Raw genomic sequence first — 18,073 nt, forward strand, 5'->3', positions numbered from 1 at the left:
CTCAGATACTTCTTTATACTGTAGTCTCCATCTCCTTGTTATTTGGGCTTAAGGCTATTGGGGTTCAGGGCAAGCTGCCCCAAAATATGGTACCTTGGCATACTGAATATTTGGGTTGAAGGAATTTGGGAGATGCAGGTGCAGGAAAGACTCCGTCGGCACCCACTTCTTGAAGCAGGTGATGAGACCCTCATGTGACAGGTGCCATCCCTATATTCAGAGGAAAGAAGCATCCTTATCTCTGTGGATGGAGGGATGCTGGGAGGAATCCGAGGGAACCCGCCTTGCTAAGTTTCCCAGTTTACTACCTTTAGCTCATACTCTTTTTTTCTATCATTTTTTTTTTTTCCTTCATGGCTTTCCGCTCTTCATCCAACTTCATATAATAATGCTTGGTTTAAGTGCTTCTTCAGGGCTTCATTTCCTTATGAAGGCTCCTATGTCACATAAAACTATGGTCAATGAAGTTGTAGGTTTTTCTGTTGTTCATCTTTTGTCAGTGCCCTGCCAGGGACCTTAAGGTGAGTAGAGGAAAAGATTTTTTTCCCCTCCCCTCCCACCCCCACCCCCTCCACAACCACTTGTGCAGATGGAGATTACCATTCTGTGCTAGTGCTCAGCAGGGGGGTTTCCCCCTCCCCACTCCCGGTCATTTCATCTGTGTGGCTTGCCCTGCCCTCTGATATCCGGCCAGGCTGAAGGTTCACTCCTGCATTCGTTTGTCCATCCCTACACTTGTCTTGTCCATGATTCAACTAACACAGTTTTTGAGTGAAGACTACACTCTAGGTGCTGTGCTATTATCAAAGGAAACCGGGGCGGTGGTGGTGGGGATTGTGTTTACAGCTTTAAAAACACATTTTTTTCAGGAACTATGGCAATGGCCATGGGGGTGGGGGGAGACACCTTAGGAAAGAAGTGGCCTCAATTCTGAATACAAGGAGGAAAAGTGGGGATTTATAGCCAAGGAGCAGGGTGGGGGTCTGTGGATGGAAATCAGGACAAGGAAACATCAGGAGTAAAGAGGGATTATGGTTCCATAAAACTGAGCAGGATCATTTCTGAGGGCTGGTCACGGTGAGCAGACATCATCTGCGGGGAGGCTCGGGGATAAGACATGGGATCAGATACTGAGGGTGGGGGGTTCTCTCTCAGTGGAGTTTGCAAGATTCTTGGTACAATGGGGCCATAGAGGCCCAGTGTGGAATGGTTCCTGATGCCCATGATTGAGGCTTAGTTGAGAAGGAGCTTAGAAGTCCTGTCTGGAGCTTGGTCCAGGAGAGAGTCTGTGCCACTGGGCGCTGGGGAATGCGTGAGGGGAAAAGGAGTGCAGGACACCATCCCTTCCCCAGGAAGCAAAGAGATTTGAGCAGATAATCACACCCTAACATGTGGTCAGCGTGAGTGGGGGGTGCTTTGCGGCGGAGGCGAATCATCTTGTGACCCAGCACCATCTTTTGCTTCTTCCAAGGAGGACGGCTTGAAAGACTGGTCCCTGGACCCCTGAGAAGTTCATACGCCAGCAGAGGGGCTGCAGAAGGAGGGGTTGGGTGGGTAAGTATAAATTCAGATCTTTCTGGCCAGTTGAATTTCCGATCGTTTCAAGTTTTTAGAACAGGAAGGTTTTCAGATGTGAAACATGGTTTGCTCATTCTTACCTCTCCCCTTTCATGGGCATTTTTGCCTTCAAATGTTGTACAGATGCCTGAAGTATTCCCACTGTGAGGGTTGATTGGAAAGGGCACTTCGCAGTTCTAGATGTGTTTGATGTCAAGAGTCTTGCTTTGGGACACTTGGCCTCGTGAGTTTATATATCTAGGGCCTCCTAAATCAGAGACCAGTCCTTAACATGGAAAAGGCAGGAAAATAACTTCCCAGGTTGAGAGGAAGAAATGAAAGAATTCCACTTGGCTTTCTTTATTATTCTACGGGTGGCATGAAAAAAATTTTTTTTTTATGAGACAGATATCCGGGAACTAGAATAAGATTCCTGTTATCTCTGGTCAGGAAATAGTTTTTCTTTTTTTTTTTTTTTATCCTTTCTTTTTTCTTTTTTGGATATAGAACGGATTTGTTTTGTATGCTTTGGATTGTCTCCTGTGGACCAAATCAGTGGTCTGTGAGGAACTAGGTGGAAACAGTCTCTGGTGCCGTTTGCTTTGTTATATACCTCTGGGGGTGGGGGGAGAGTTAGAAAATGAAGCTGCATTAAAAAAAGAAAAAAAAAGCAAAAGCCAGCATTAGGGTTTATAGATGTTTGGTAGGGTGTTCGTTTGCATATGTACAGACCCCTCAGTGGGAGGCGGGGTGCTCAATCCGTTGTTAAGTAGTAAAGAACATTTCTTTCTGATTATAATGAACCATTTGGCAGAGTATTTGGAAATGCTAATGGCCTTTGACTTACTCCGTCAAGATAAATCCTTTTGTCCAGTTGGAATTATCCCTTTCCCACCAGGTGCTGGGGGCCCAGTGGAACCGGTCTCTACCCCGGGAGGTCCTGACTGGGAAACAGTCTCTCTCTCCGTTATACTCTGGGTTGATAACACGTAGTGTGTTGTTTTTACTGGGAAGACGTAGTCTTAATTGGGGGAAAAATACATAAAAGGATACTCTAGACCCAATGCCTAATTGGAAGACTATCTTCTTTGGAGATACATGTAGAATAGTGGCATCTTTCTAGGAAGAGGACTACCATGTAGCATAGCTTACTTTTTTTCTTTCTTCATCATGCCCTTGGGAAGCTAACCCTGCAAAGGCATTTGTCCCCTTTTCTTTTCGCTTTGACCTCTGGGAAAACAAACCCTGAAAACAGGTGCAGGTAATTTTTATTTGTTATTTTCATTTTGTTGGGGGGGAGTGTTAAAACTTGAGGAAAATACCTTATAATTAGAGCTAAGTAACATATACATTCTTTCCCTGCAGAAAACAGAGCGTCTCTGCCCCCCTTGCCCCCGCCACCCAGATCAAACAAAGAATTGTTTGGAGAAGATGACCTATTACATGAATTTTCTTTCAGGTTTACCATTTTCTCTTTTCTTTTCCCTTCTTTTTTGGTTTGTTTTAGAGCTAAATGACAGGTCTTTATCATATCTAGCCATCAAATGCTTATTTCCTCCGTGGCAGATCTATCACTGCTAATGGCTTTTGTATACATACATATTGCTCTTCTTTAATAGAAACCTGATGAACTTCAGAATTTGTTTGAAATATGTATTCAATACAAACCTCTGTACATTGTTTTTTTTTTTTTTTTCCAAAAGTAGAGTAGCACAGCAGCCTCCATTCGATTTCAACATCTCTCTAGGTCTCTCCTATCATTGCTCACAGCAGCCCTGCTCACAGGCTGAATGGAAATATTGAGAAATGTGAAGCCACGCTCTGCTTCTCTAATAATCGAAGAAACGCGTATGAAAATGAGAGAGTACCTTTCTTGCTATCACTGTGACAGAAACGAAGGGTACTGATCAAGCCCATTGTTGGTGAGGGACGGGGCAAAGAATTCAGGGAGAACACTCCCTCCCTGCCTCCCACAGTGTCCCAGTGCCCTGCCCCTCCTGAGGCTCCCCACCAACCCCCTGCAAATCACATGCTGTTGCAATGAACCCCTTCTCTTTTTTGGCTTTTGCTCTTACTTTTTTTTTTTTTTTTTTTTTTTTTGTAAGCAGAGGGTATTAATATAACAAATACCTTTGTTTTCATTTCAGCCTATTTTCTCTTGCTGGTATTTATTACTGTATCGAATCATTACCACGTATCTTCTCGCCTTTGTTGTACGAAGGATACCAAAACTGTTTTCTGATTTCTTTTCCAGAAGGAGAGGGTCATTTTTAGTGGCAGGCTTGAATTTTCAGGGAGCTTTCTGGGCATGTTTTTCCTTTTTCCTTTGTCTACATGTGATTTCACAGACCTCAAGTTTTGTCTTCCCCTTCCTTTTCTGAACTTCAAACAAGATTGCTATCAGACCTTTAATTCATGTTAAATGTCCTCTAGGTCTTTCCCATCCTTAGCTCTAGGGCTTGGGGGCCAGGTGAAATACTCAGCTCTCTAGGTGGGTCCCCAGAGAGATTCACCTAGTGAGGCTCTTGAGGCACTCAGGTATGAGGCCCTCCTAAACCCCCTTGTCTTGTCCTTTGATTCTTTGTACCACTGGAACATGGGAACAACTATTAATTCCCAGGGTGGACCCTACCCACCAGGAGAGATTGCAATCCCAGGAGACTGCCACCCAGATCCTTCTCTGACTCAGCCTACAGAATGCCACCCAGATCCGTCTCTGACTCAGCCTACACAATTCTACCTGTGGGGCTGTGCCTCCCAGGATGCAAAGCAACGCCACTATCAGCTCTTCCTTCTTGCCCTGACTTCTGGCAGAGATGCAGGGTGCCTACGGGGAGCCTGTGGCAGCCACAGTTTCTGAGACGGGAAGTAGAATCCAGGGGAGGTGTAAGAAGTCTTGGTGTTTTCAGTCTAGTTCTGGTCAGAGTTTTCTCAACCTGGCTCCACGGGAAGTGACGGTGGGGGGACATTTTGAACAGGTTTTGGCATTACCTTGTCTGTCAGCGGGTTTTCAGTAGATAGGGAGGAAGCTGAGGAGGACTCCAGGGATCCTCTGCACGGGACCTGCCATGTCCTTCTAGGCCCACCACGTGAAGCCTGTCCTGTTCCCCAGGGACGTTAGTGGTTTGCACATCGGCTCAGCTCCTGTAATCTACACTCTCGGCTCCAAGCAGCTGGCCTCCTTAGCCTGTTTATTCAGGTCTCTTTTCTTCCTGGCAGAATCCCTCTGTTCAGCTAACTCCTTCCATGTAATGCTGTGAGAAAGTTCCATCTCTTCGATGAAGCATTTTGATGATTCCAGCCTACATGGAAGTCCTCCATTTCCTTCCTTCCTTCCTTCCTTCCTTCCTTCCTTTCTCTCTCTCTCTCTCTTTCTTTCCTTCATCCATTCACTGAATGAGTGTTTGCTAGATGCTGTGTCATGTTGGTCACCATGCCCAAGTAGGAATCCTGCAGCAAATAAGGCAGACTTGTTCCCTGCCTTCATGGGGCTGAGAGTTTAGGCATTAGGCATATTTAAAAACCGCACAATCACCGATTCTTTCAATCCTCCTGATAATCCCTCTTTATTAATTAGGGTAGGTTGTTTTTTGGCAACCAACAAAACCCAGTTCTGGAATACAGGTCCAAATAAGGATGTTTTGGGGAAGGCCCTGAGGTACCTCACAGAACAGAAGGGAGAGCTGAAACCTTGGCTTCCAGCCGGTAGGCAGAGAGACCCTCCGGAGGTCTCAGCCGCAGAAATGTTTCGGCTCTGAGGCCCCTGCCTTGGCTTCAATAACCGCTCCTTCCTGCATGTAAGCCAAGTTTCAAGTCCTGGAAAAAACTGGAATGTGTAAGTGAGGCCGGTGATTTAGATCCTGCAGTCGGGTGGATTTGGGTGAGGAAACTAGGGCCTTCCCTTGGGAACGGGGACTTCTTCCAGGGGCAGGGAAACTTGTTGGGACCTGGAGCCAACCTCCTGTGGATACTGTGCTGCCCAGATTCCCCCTTCCAGGTGTAAGAACTTATTCCCCTGCTGCTGGGAGTGCTGCATGCCAGACAGGGGCCCCCTGCTGTCGGGGCACCCTGGGAATTGCCTCTGCTCCAGGAGCTGCTTTACTCCAGGTCTCTGTCCCCACCTGGGCACCCCACACCTGGTGACTGGTGGGAATGGTGTGGCTGGCTGAAGGCCCAGTGGGGGCAGTTCTGAAAGAATGTGTTAGCTTCTCAACTTCCGGCCCCACGGCCCAACTTCTCTGTCAGCTGGCTGGGGCTTGAGTCTTTTCTTTCCCCCGTGGGCGTGGACCCCAAGAGCATTCTCTGGGATCCTCTTGCACCCTAACTCTCAGAGCCTGCCTCTGAGGAAGCCAGCCTGCGACACAGCTGCGGGAGGCAGGATGCCCACGGCGGTCACAGGCGGCCACACCTGATTATATGTCATTTGGCCTGAACTATTTCACATTCCTTATCCCTTCCAAACTAGACTACAGACTTCCTATGAGTAGAACCCTTCCCTGCCCCGGCATTCAGCCCCCAATTCCAGTTGCAGCACAAGTGCAGACAGAGCCCTAGAAATTCTGTGTTCCCTGATTCACAATCCCCAGCTGGGGAACAAAGTCAGGTGAAGTCTAACCTGACAAACGTGGCTGTTTCAGATGGACCAGAGATCCAATGCTTTAAGAAGACCTTTTTTTTTTTATAAGATTCTATTTATTTATTTGACAGACAGAGATCACAAGTAAGCAGAGAAGCAGGCACCAGGGGCAGGGGGGGCGGGGGAACAGGCTCCCCGCTGAGCAGAGAGCCTAATGCGGGGCTCTATCCCAGGACCCCGAGACCATGACCTGAGCCAAAGGCAGAGGCTTTAACCCACTGAGCCACCCAGGTGCCCCTAAGAGGACCTCTTTAAAAAGGGTTTCCAACTGCAGTCAAGAGTTTTTGGTGTAATTTGCTTTTTGTATTATTTATTTATTTTTTATTTGTTCAGCAGCCAACTCATTGATTTTAGAGCAGAAAATTCTGATCAGGAGAACAAACCGCCTCTGTGAGAACACCTTTCTTCTCTCTACAGTCTAGGTTTTCTGTTTCTTTCTTCCCTGGGGGGATACAGCCGCATAATTTTAAGAGCTGTTTCCTTTTTTCATGACTGTATGCGGATATGTGAGTGTGGGGGCTGGCAGAAAAATGTGGACGCTGGCAGAAAAATGTGGACTCTAGACCGTGACATCCTATGTCTCAATGATGGCATTGGGAGCTGGCTGGGGCCACAAGAGCCAGGTGTCAAGAAAACTGTTGGGGTTGCTCAGTGGGTTAAACATCTGCCTTTGGCTCAGGTCATGATCCCAGAGTCCTGGGATCAAGCCCCATGTAAGATTCCCTGCTCACGGGGAGTCTACTTCTCCCTCTGCCCACTCCCCCTCCCTTTCCCTCTGGCTCCCCCCCGCCCATGCTCAAGTGCCCTCTCTCTCTCAAACAAATAAACGAAATCTTAAAAAAAAAAAAAAAAGAGAGAGAATGGAAAGATGGTGAGGGACTCCCAGTCTTTGGGGTTTAAAATAATTTTGTTTTGTCCAAGAAGGGGGATTTAAGAATAAGCCCTCACTGCAACTACTTTGGTGATCACCCCACTTTAAGATAAGGTATGATTCCTTTTGCTTAGAAAATGTTCGTTTTTAGGGGCGTCTGGGTGGCTCAATGGGTTAAGGCTCTCTGCCTTCGGCTCAGGTCATGATCTCAGGGTCTTGGGATGGAGCCTGTATTGGGATCCCTGCTCAGCGGGGAGACTGCTTCTCTCTCTCTGCCGACCCCTCTGCCTACTTGTGATCTCTGTCTATCAAATAAATAAATAAATAAATAAATAAATAAAGTCTTTGGTATTAAAAATTGAATAAAAGCATGATTTTCTAGTCCTTTCCCCAGTCCCTTAAAGACTACCATGCCCACCCCCATTTGGAGCTGACACTTGCCAAGTGAAATTATTACCTCCTACCCGTGAGTTCTGTCTGATTCTGATAATAAAATAATATTTCATGTAGCTACCCCATGATGCAGGCACATTTTAACACTCAGTACACATGTGCAGCTTCCTTTCATTCTAGAAAAGTTGTGCTGTGAGCACAGCAAGGAGAATAACTCCTATGTTTTTCCTCTTACAAGGAATGTGCTTTTATGATGTATTTTTTAATTGATTAAAAGGTAAGGGTAATAAATGAACATCTGATCCAAGTTTCAGCAAAAGACTCTTTATTGAAGTACAGACTCTAAAAAGTTATTTTAGGCAAGTTCCCAGGGGCAATTTCTTAAACCATAAGGCTGGATGAGAAGACTGTGATTCTAATGAATTCTGCCACTCCTTAGAAATAAATTAAGAGTTTCCTTCCAAGTGGGGTAGCTAGTGGGCTGAGAGATCATATTTTAAAATAGTTGAATCCAAACATGAGCTGGATTTGCTTTTTTTTTTTTTTTAAAGCCTATAGTTTGCTTTTCACATTTTCTCTCTTCCCCAGTGACTCTGGCATTGTATGGTCCAAGTTGCTTTCTTGCAAAGGTACCTTGTACTCATTTTATGAGGTGTGGAATAGAGAGCCAGCCTGGTGCTTTGACTGGCTGAAATTTCCATCCTGCCTTAAACAACCTGGGAAAAGTCAGTGTGATTTATGACAGTAGTTACTGCTACCCTTTGACTCAGCCAGGAATATTCTCATGCTACCAACTCCCCCCACCCAAAAACCCAAACTGGCATATTTTGAACCACTGTCATTTCTACATCTTGGTTAGTCCTTGGAGCAATTCATTAATTAATTTATGCAACTCAGGAGCCTTCCTTATAAGCAAGGAACAGGTGAAAATAGGTGAAAAGATCACTTTTTTCCTGGCTACATCTCAAAGACCGTGAGAGGCTATTGAAGAGCTACATGGTGTGAGACTGCCTGGTTGTTTTCATGAATTATTTCCACGTGTCAGGCATTAAAGGCCAAGACTGAGCAGCAGCTGCTGGTGTCTAGAACATTCCTTGGGGTCTCTTCATGCCAGTGTTTTAGGTAGTGTGAATCCATGCAATAGAGATAAAATTAGACACACACACACACACACACACACACACACACGCACCCCTCTACCACTCAAAAATATGCTCCCCCAAATGTTTCTGGGAGATGAAGTTGCTAGGTGTATGTTCATAAAGTCAGAGATGATCACCATTATCAATAGCTTTAAAACTGTACCATGCCTTTCTCTTTTAAAGATTTATTTATTTATTTATTTATTTGTCAGAGAGAGAGAGAGAGCGAGAGTGAGCACAAGCAGATAGAGTGGCAGGCAGAGGCAGAGGGAGAAGCAGGCTCCCTGCTGAGCAAGGAGCCCGATGTGGAACTCGATTCCAGGACGCTGGGATCATGACCTGAGCTGAAGGCAGCGGCTTAACCCACTGAGCCACCCAGGCGTCCCCCTTTCTCTTTTATAGTAGCTTAAAAAACTTCCTTTGTATCTACTCTGTGTTTGGGATACAGAGTATCCCAAAATAAGTACAAAATAAGAAAGACTCTTATTTTGCATAGAGGTGAAAGCCACATGGTCCCTAAGCATTTCATGGCAGGGACACATGAGAATGATATTGTCAGATAAGCTTCCTGCTATGGATGGAAGAGACGCTGCCCACCATGTGCACTTCTTTGCCGTAGTTGCAATTCCCTGCTTTTCTTGGACACCAAAGAAAGCTTGTTGGAGCACAAATAAATGAGGTAAGAGTATGCTTAGTTGGGCTAATGTTGACTCTTCTCTCACTTACACCCAGATTTTTAAAATAGTTCATTGTTTTTCTTTCTCTGATTTTTTATTGTGCTAAAATACACATAACATAAAATTTACTATCTTAACCATTTTTAAGTATATAATTCAGTGGTATTAAATACATTCCTATTGTTGTACAATCATCACCCCTTTCCATTTCCTTAACTCCTTTCATCTTGTTAACTAAAACTCTGAACCTGTTAAACACTAACTACCCCCCTCCCTGTTCCCAGCTGCTAGCTACCACCCTTCGACTTTGTGTCTCTATGATCTTAATTACTCTAAGTACTTTGTATAAGTGGAATCATACAGTATTTGTCTTTTGGTAAAGGACTTATTTCACTTTGCATAATGACCCGAAGTTTCATCTGTGTCATAGCATGTGCCAGAATTTCCTTTACTCTTAAATCTGATAATATTCTATTGTATGGAGAGACCACATTTTGCTTATCCATTCATCTGCTGATGGACATTGGGCTTGCTTCTAGATTGTAGCTATTGTGAATAATGTTGCAGTGGACATGGGTGTACAAATATCTCTTTAATGAGACCCTGCTTTCAGTTCTTTGAGGGATATATACCCAGAAGAGGGATTGCTTGATCAGAAGATAATTCTATTTTTAATTTTTTGAGGAACTGCAATACTATTTTCCAGAGCAGCTGTATCATTTTATGGTCTTTCCAACAGTGTATGAGGATTATAATTTCTCCACATCCTCATCAACACTTCTTATTTATATCTCTCTATCTATCTATCTATCTATCTAACATCTATCATCTATTTTATTTATTTTGATTGTAGCCATCCTAATGGATATGAGGTGGTATCTCATTATAGTTTTGATTTGCATTGCCCCAATGATCAGTGATGTTAAGCATCTTTAAGTGCTTTATGATCATTTGTATATTTTCTCTGGAGAAATGTCTATTCAAATCCTTGGCCCATTTTTGAATTGGCTTGTTTTTTTTGCTGTTGAGTGGTAGGAGTTCTTTATATAATCTGTATGTTAATCCTTCATCAGGTATATGATTTGCAAATATTTCCTGCCATTCTCTGAGTTTCCCTTTGACTTGTTGATATTATCTTGTGATGACAAATTTAAAACACTTTTTGTGAAGTTCAATTTGTCTATTTTTGCTTTTGTTGCTTGTGTTTTTAGTGTCAGGGCCAACAAATTAGTGCCAAATCCAACGCTTAACTAACAGAGCCACCCAGGCGCCCCTTGAGTGAATTTTTGAATATGGTGTTAGGTAAGAGTACAGCTTCATTCTTTTGTATGTGGATGTCCAATTTCTCCCATACCATTTATTGAAGACTGTCCTTTGCCCCATTGAATTGTCTTGGCACCCTTGTAGAATTTCATTTGACTATATATTTTTGAAAGTTTATTTTTGGGCTCTCTATTCTATTCCATTGGTCTATATGTCTTTATGCCACTACCATACTGTTTTGATTACTGTAGCTTTGTATTAAGTTTTGAAATTAGGAGATGTGAGTCTTCTAGCATTGTTCTTTTTCAATTATTTTGACTTTTTGGGGTCCTTTCAGAGTACATATAAATTTTAAGATGGTTTTTCTTTTTTTGAAAAAAAATTTTTGGGGATTTTGATAGGAATTGTACTGAATCTGCAGATTGCTTTGGGTATTATTGTTGTCTGAACTATATTAAGTCTTCTATTCAATAAACCTGGGAAGTCTTCCAATCCATGAACATGGGATAAATTTCCATTTATTTATGTCTTCTTTAATTTCCTTCAGCAATGTTTTGTGGTTTTTTATTGCACAAATCTTTCACCTCTTTGATTAAGAATTTGTATGCTGTGGTAATTGGGTAGAGTGTTCTGTGATGTCTGTTAAATGTAGTTGATGTTGTGTTCTGTTCTCTATTTCCTTATTTTTATCTTCTGTCTTCTGTTCTATTCATTTTTGAGAGTGAGGTTTTAAGGTCTCCAACTATTATTGTAGAAATGTCTATTTCTCCCTTCAATTCTATCAGGTTTTGGTTCATATATTTTGGTGGTCTCTCATTAGGTGCATAAATATTTATAAACTTTTAAAAAAAGATTTTATTTATTTATTTGTCAGAGAGAGAGAAAGAGAGCACTTGAATGAGCACAAGCAGGAAGAGCAGCAGGATCCCTGTTGAGCAGGCTGATGTGGGACTTGATCCCAGGACCCTGGGATCATAACCTGAGCCAAAGGCAGATGCTTAACCAGCTGAGCCCCCCAGGTGTCCTTAGGTGCATAAATATTTATGCCACTCTTGTTTTCTATTGGTTACTATTTGTACAGAATATCTTTTTCCATCCTTTTACTTTCTATCTCTTTTTGTCTTTAAATCTAAAATGACTTTCTTGTAGAAGACAGATAGTCAGATCATTTGCTTTTATCAATTCTGCTAATCTCTCTCTTTTGATTGGAGAGCTTAACCCTTTTACACTTAAAGTAATTATCAATAAAGAGGGACTTACCATGGAAAGAACCTAGATGTCCATCCACAGATGAATGGATAAAGAAGATGTGGTATATATACACAAGGGAATACTATGCAGCCATCAAAAGAAATGAAATCTTGCCATTTGCGATGACGTGGATGGAACTAGAGGGTATCATGCTTAGCGAAATAAGTCAATCGGAGAAAGACAACTATCATATGATCTCCCTGATATGAGGAAGTGGAGATGCAACATGGGGGGGTTAAGGGGGTAGGAGAAGAATAAATGAAACAAGATGGGATTGGGGGGGAGACAAACCATAAGTAACTCTTAATCTCACAAAACAAACTGAGGGTTGCTGGGGGGAGGGGTGTTGGGAGAGGGGAGTGGGGTTATGGACATTGGGGAGGGTGTGTGCTATGGTGAGTGCTGTGAAGTGTGTAAACCTGGCGATTCACAGACCTGTACCCCTGGGGATAAAAATATATGTTTATAAAAAATAAAAAATTAAAAAAAAAAAAAGAGGGACTTACCTCTGCCATTTTGCTATTTGTTTTCTCTATGACTTACAGCTTTTTCTGTCTCCCATATTCTGCATTATTGTCTTCTTTTATTTATTTAATGTTTTGTAGTGAAATATTTAAATTTTTTTCTCATTTCCTTTTGTGTGTATTCTCTAGCTATTTTCTTTATGGTTGCCATGGGGATTACACTTAACATCCTAAATTTATAATACTTGAATTTGAACTTATGCCAGCTTAACTTCAATAACATACAAATTTTTTGCTCTTTTACAGATTTCCCCCATCCCATTTGGTTGCTAATGTCACAAAATAACATCTTTATTCATTGTGTGCTCCCAAATGTAAACTATTTATTAATTCCTTTGTATGTGCTAGTCCTTTAAATTATGTAGAAAATGCATATGAAGTTACAAACCAAAGTTTAAATAGTAATTGAGTTTAATAGTAATAAAACTAGACAAACAATTATTTTTTATGGAGCACCTGGGTGGCTCAGTCAGTTAAGCATCTGCCCTTGGCTTACATCATGATCCTGCAGTCCTGAGATTGAGCCCCATATCGGGCTCCTTGCTCAGTGGGGAGTCTGCTTCTCCCTCTCCTCCCTGCTTGTGCCCTCTCTCACTATCTCTCTCTGTCTCTCTCTCTCTCTCAAATAAATAAATAAGATATTAAAAAAATATTATACTTTTAAGTCATGTTCAGAACAAAACATGGAGTTATAAACCATTGATACAATAATTTTGGCTTTTATTACTGCCCATGTATTAACCTTTATTGAGATCTTTATCTCTTTAGAGGGCTTCAGGTTAGCATCTAGTGTCATTTCATTTCACCCTACAAAACTCCCTTATCATTTCTTAAAGGGCAGGTTTAGTGGTAATGAACTCCCTTAGCTTTTGTTTATCTGGGAATATCTTAATTTCTCCTTCACTTTTGAAGGGCGGTTTTGCTAGATATAAATTCTTTTTTTTTTTAAGATTTTATTTATTCATTTGACAGACAGAGATCACAAGTAGGCAGAGAGGCAGGCAGAGAGAGGGGGAAGCAGACTCCCCGCTGAGCAGAGAGCCCAATGCGGGGCTCCATCCCAGGACCCTGGGATCATGACCTGAGCCGAAGGCAGAGGCTTTAACCCACTGAGGCACCCTGGAGCCCCTGGATGTAAATTCTTAACTTTTTTCTTTTATCATTTTGAATATATGTGCCAACTGCCTTCTGGTGTCCAAAGTTTCTGATGATAAATATGCTGATAAATTTGTTGAGGATCCCTTGTCTGTGATAAGTCACTTCTTTTATTGATTTCAAGATTCTCTCTTTGTCTTTCAATAGTTTGATCATAATGTGTCTTGTTGTGAATCTGTTTGAGTTCATTTTAGTTGGAATTTGCTGGGCTTCTTTGATGTTTATATTCATGGTTCCATCAAATTTGGAATTTTTCAGTCATTATTTCTTCAAATATTCTCTCTGCCCCATTCTCTTTCTCTTCTCCTTTGGGGAGTCCCACAATGAATATGTTGATCAATTTAATTATGTCCCACAAGTCTCTTAGGCTCTATTAACTTTTCTGCAATGTTTTTTCTTTCTGTTCCTTAGGTTAAATTATTTCCATTTCCCAACCTCCAGTTCACTGATTCTTCTGCTTGCTCAAATCTACTTTTGAGTTCCTCTAGGGAAATTTTCATTTCAACTGTTGTATTTTTCAACTCCAGAATTTCTTTTTGGTTTCTTTTTAGGTTTTGTCTTTATGGATATTTCCATTTTGTCCATACATCATTTTGTTGACTGTTTTTGCATCTTTCTTTAGTTTTCTGAGCATCTTTAATATATTTATTTTAAAGTATTTGTCTAGTATGTGTACCATGCTTTTTCAGGGACAGATTCTGTTGGTTATTTTATTTTTTCCTTTAAATGAGCCATACTCTGCTGTTACTTTGGGTTAAAAACTGGACATGTGAGTCTAATTATGTGGTAACTCTGCAGATCAGATTCTCCTTCTTCCCCAAGATTTGGTGTTCTTGTTATTATTATTATTATTCTGTTATTATTATTTTTAAAAAATTATTTTTATTAACATGTAATGTAATATTTGCCCCACAGGTATAAGTCTGTGAATCGTGAGGCTTACACATTTCACAGCACTCACCATAGCACATACCCTCCCCAATGTCCATATGTTATTATTTTTGTTTATTCTATTGTTGTAGGCTCTGTCTGTGCTGAGACCAGCTTGAGGTATGAAGTTAAGGTCTTCTCAGGTCTTTTCTGAGACTTTCCCTGGATATTCTTGATTACTTTCTAATTTTACCCATATATACAGTTAAAAAAAAAAAAGATTATTTATTTATTTATTTGAGAGAAAGAGAGAGAGAGAGAGTGAGAGAGAGAGAGAGAGTGTGAGAGTGGGGGGAGGGGCCCAGGGAGAGGGAGAAAGAGAATCTCAAGCAGACTCCCCACTGAGGGCTCAATCTCACTATCCAGAGATCATGACCTGAGCCAAAATCAAGAGTCAGATGCTCAACCTACTGAGCCCCCCAGATGTCCTGAAATGCAGTTGTGTTTGAATGCCCTAATCTTTAAATGTTTGGGTCCTAAAAGGGGAAAAGGAGAGCTATGAGGCAAGGGGAGGGTACTGGCTCTTTACATTTTTTTGGAAGTCACTTCAGCGAGGGAGGGGATGGACTTCCAACAATGAAGAGAGGTGGAACAATGATGGCTCACTGCCTCTTTGCCTGCACATCTGAGATTAGAAGCAGCACTCAGTGATTGGAGCACAGATCCTTGATATTTGGATGATAGGGTCATTTTAGCCTACCTTGGCACCCCCAAACTTTGTGCAGGTTGCTCCCAGAGCATAAGTTCCCAGCTCCCTGCCATGTGGCTGGGGATGAGAGATGGATAGCTGCTACTGTGCTAAGATAAAATTGACTGAAAGTAACTGCAATTTACCATCCAAACTTCTCCTGGAATTTGCAAGCCTTCAGCAGACTCCAGAGTTCCAAAATGGTTACATCAGGCAGATTCTGGCAGTGCAATTGTTGTCTAGATGGGGAGAGGGTCCCTGTGCTTCCTCCTCCATCATCTTCATAGAATTTTCCACTTGTCTCATTAACTTTTGTAAGAAAGAAATATTTGGGAAAAGGTGCTAGAGACTAACTCCCTGTGATGTATCTCACAATAGGTACCAATACCCCACGTTAGGCCCGCTCATTAAGGACTTCTGCTCCCAAAGAGTCCAGTGCAATCAGATCAATCAATTATGATTGAATGGCATTTTGTACCATTTAACAGGAAATCATTTGTGGTCCTTTGTTTCTAAAGGTAAAAACAGTTCTAGTCCTGGTGAAAACTCATTCTTGATTTCAAAATAATAATATGTCCATTGATCAGCCTTTATATTAGAGTTTCAAATAGAGGAGTTCAAAGAGTTACATGCAAATTTTTGAAATATTCTATATTTTTCAGCCAGATTAGGTTACTTAATTACTCTTGATAGATTCTATATCCTTACCATTATGATTATCGGAAAAAAATGTTGTTTCAGCCTACTAGGATGCAATTCTTATCTCTGCTTGAAATCTAAAGATTCATCTCACTTGACTGTGCTTTGGTTTGGTCTTTCTTGATCTAATCGGTATAGTGTGCACTCTCTCTCTCTCTCTCTCTCTCCTCTGAGACTTCACTGTATTTTCATCACCCTTTTAGGTGTTTAACATAGCCTCTTTTGTGCTGTTGGTATTTCTGTTTGAGTTCCAATGGATTATAATTTACAGGGACCACCGAATGCTATCCAAAAGTATGCCATTTGGCATAAGAGTTATTCTGAGCTGAAGATTGAGGTCCTGAAATCCCTTATCTGCCTAAAAGCAGAAACTCCTAAAATGACTCAGTTGTCTTAATCTCCTAGAGCAACTCTAGTCTTCTCTTTTTGGAGAGGGAAGTCCAGAAGTTGGCATTGTACCCGAATTATCATATTTCCCATCTATTCTCTTAGGGTCTCATTTATCTTTCAAAAAATCTTTTATGGGGGCACCTGGGTGGCTCAGTGGGTTAAGCCTCTGCCTTCAGCTCAGGTCATGATCTCAGGGTCCTGGGATCGAGCCCCATGTTGGGCTCTCTGCTCCATGGGGAGCCTGCTTCTCCTCTCTTTCTGCCTGCCTCTCTGCTTACTTATGATCTCTGTCAAATAAATAAATCTTAAAAAAAAAGTCTTTTATGTTTTCTTAAGTACCTTTTCTGCTCCCCCTTCTAGGAAGTCATTTATTCTCTCTCTTCTAGTCTTTCCCATCCCCATTTTAACCACCTCCTTGAGTCTTTTTTTTTCTTTTTTTAAGACTTTATTTGTTTATTTGAGAGAGAGAAACAGATGGTGGCAGAGATAGTGAGAAAGAGCACAAGAAGGAAGGAAAAGGAGAAGTAGCCTCCTGCTGAGCAGGGAGCCTGACATGGGGCTCCATCCCAGGACCCTGGGATCATGACCTGAGCTGAAGGCAGACACTTAACTGACTGAGCTACCCAGGCACCCACCTCCTTGAGCCTTTTTTTGTGTATGTGAATTCCTGTGTACATACATAAATGCAAATCTCACTTTTTTCCCCCTTAATTTGCCACCTATCAGCTTAATTTGCAGGCCCCCAGTTACAAACATAAGAAGATAGGGAAGAAGTTTTTTTCTTTTCAATAACTTTTTTGCTGGTAAAAGAAGGGGCAGTATAGGTACTGGTAAAGATTTGGAGAGACAGGGTTGAGTAATTTTTTTTAAACATTTTAAAAAAGATTTTATTTATTTATTTGACAGAGCAAGAGAGCACACAAGTAGGGAAGCAGCAGGCAGAGGGAGAGGGAGAAGCAGGTTCCCCACTGAGCTGGGAGCCCAACCTGGGGCTCGATCTCAGGACCCTGAGATCATGACCTGAACTGAAGGCAGATGCTTAACTGACTGAGCCACCCAGGTGCCCCAGCTTTGAGTATTTTTAAATTCTTGGATTGTCGTCTATCTTAATTAAATTACTCAGCCTTTTCTGAACCTCCTTTCACTTCATCTGTAAAACATGGATGGCAACTTTACCTACTTCTTAGGGTTTGGGGGAGGATTAAAACAAGTAATGTATATGAAGTGCTTAGCATAGTATTAGGCACATAGCAAGTGCTCATTAAATGTTAGTGTTGGCTACTGTTGTCCATCATGATGCTTGTTGCCTTCACAGCAAACTCTTTGTATTTCATGACTTTGATGACTATTGAATTAGTTTGGATTGACTTTGGCACGTTTGGGCCTTAGGGGAGGAAAAATAATTTTCCCTTTACCCTTCTCAGTTCTTGGTAGAGACCCCTTAATAAAAGACAAATTAACAAGGGAAAAAGAAGCAGAAGTTTATTAACATGTATACCTCATGTATACGTGGGAGACACCCAGGGAAAGAGGAGTGATCTCCCAAGGTGGCTTAGAATTCAAACTAAAGTACAATCTTAAAGATTTTTATTTATCTATTTGACAGAGAGGGACCACAAGTAGGCAGAGAGACAGGCAGAGAGAGAGGACGGCAGAGAGAGGAAGGGAAGCAGGTTCCCCGCCGAGCAGAGCGCCCGATGCGGGGCTCGATGCGGGGCTCAATCCCAGGACCCCGGGACCACGACCTGAACCGAAGGCAGAGGCTTAACCCACTGAGCCACCCAGGCACCCCAAACTTAAGTACAATCTTAATAGGGAAAGAGGAGAGGAGATGCAGTTCTCTTAGGGGAGAGTAAATAATTTTGGGAAAGATGAACGGGGCCTTAGAAGAACACAT

The sequence above is a fragment of the Enhydra lutris genome, unplaced genomic scaffold, assembly GCF_002288905.1.
Source record: "Enhydra lutris kenyoni isolate GAN:26980312 unplaced genomic scaffold, ASM228890v2 scaffoldscaffold42, whole genome shotgun sequence".
Lineage (NCBI taxonomy): Eukaryota > Metazoa > Chordata > Mammalia > Carnivora > Mustelidae > Enhydra > Enhydra lutris.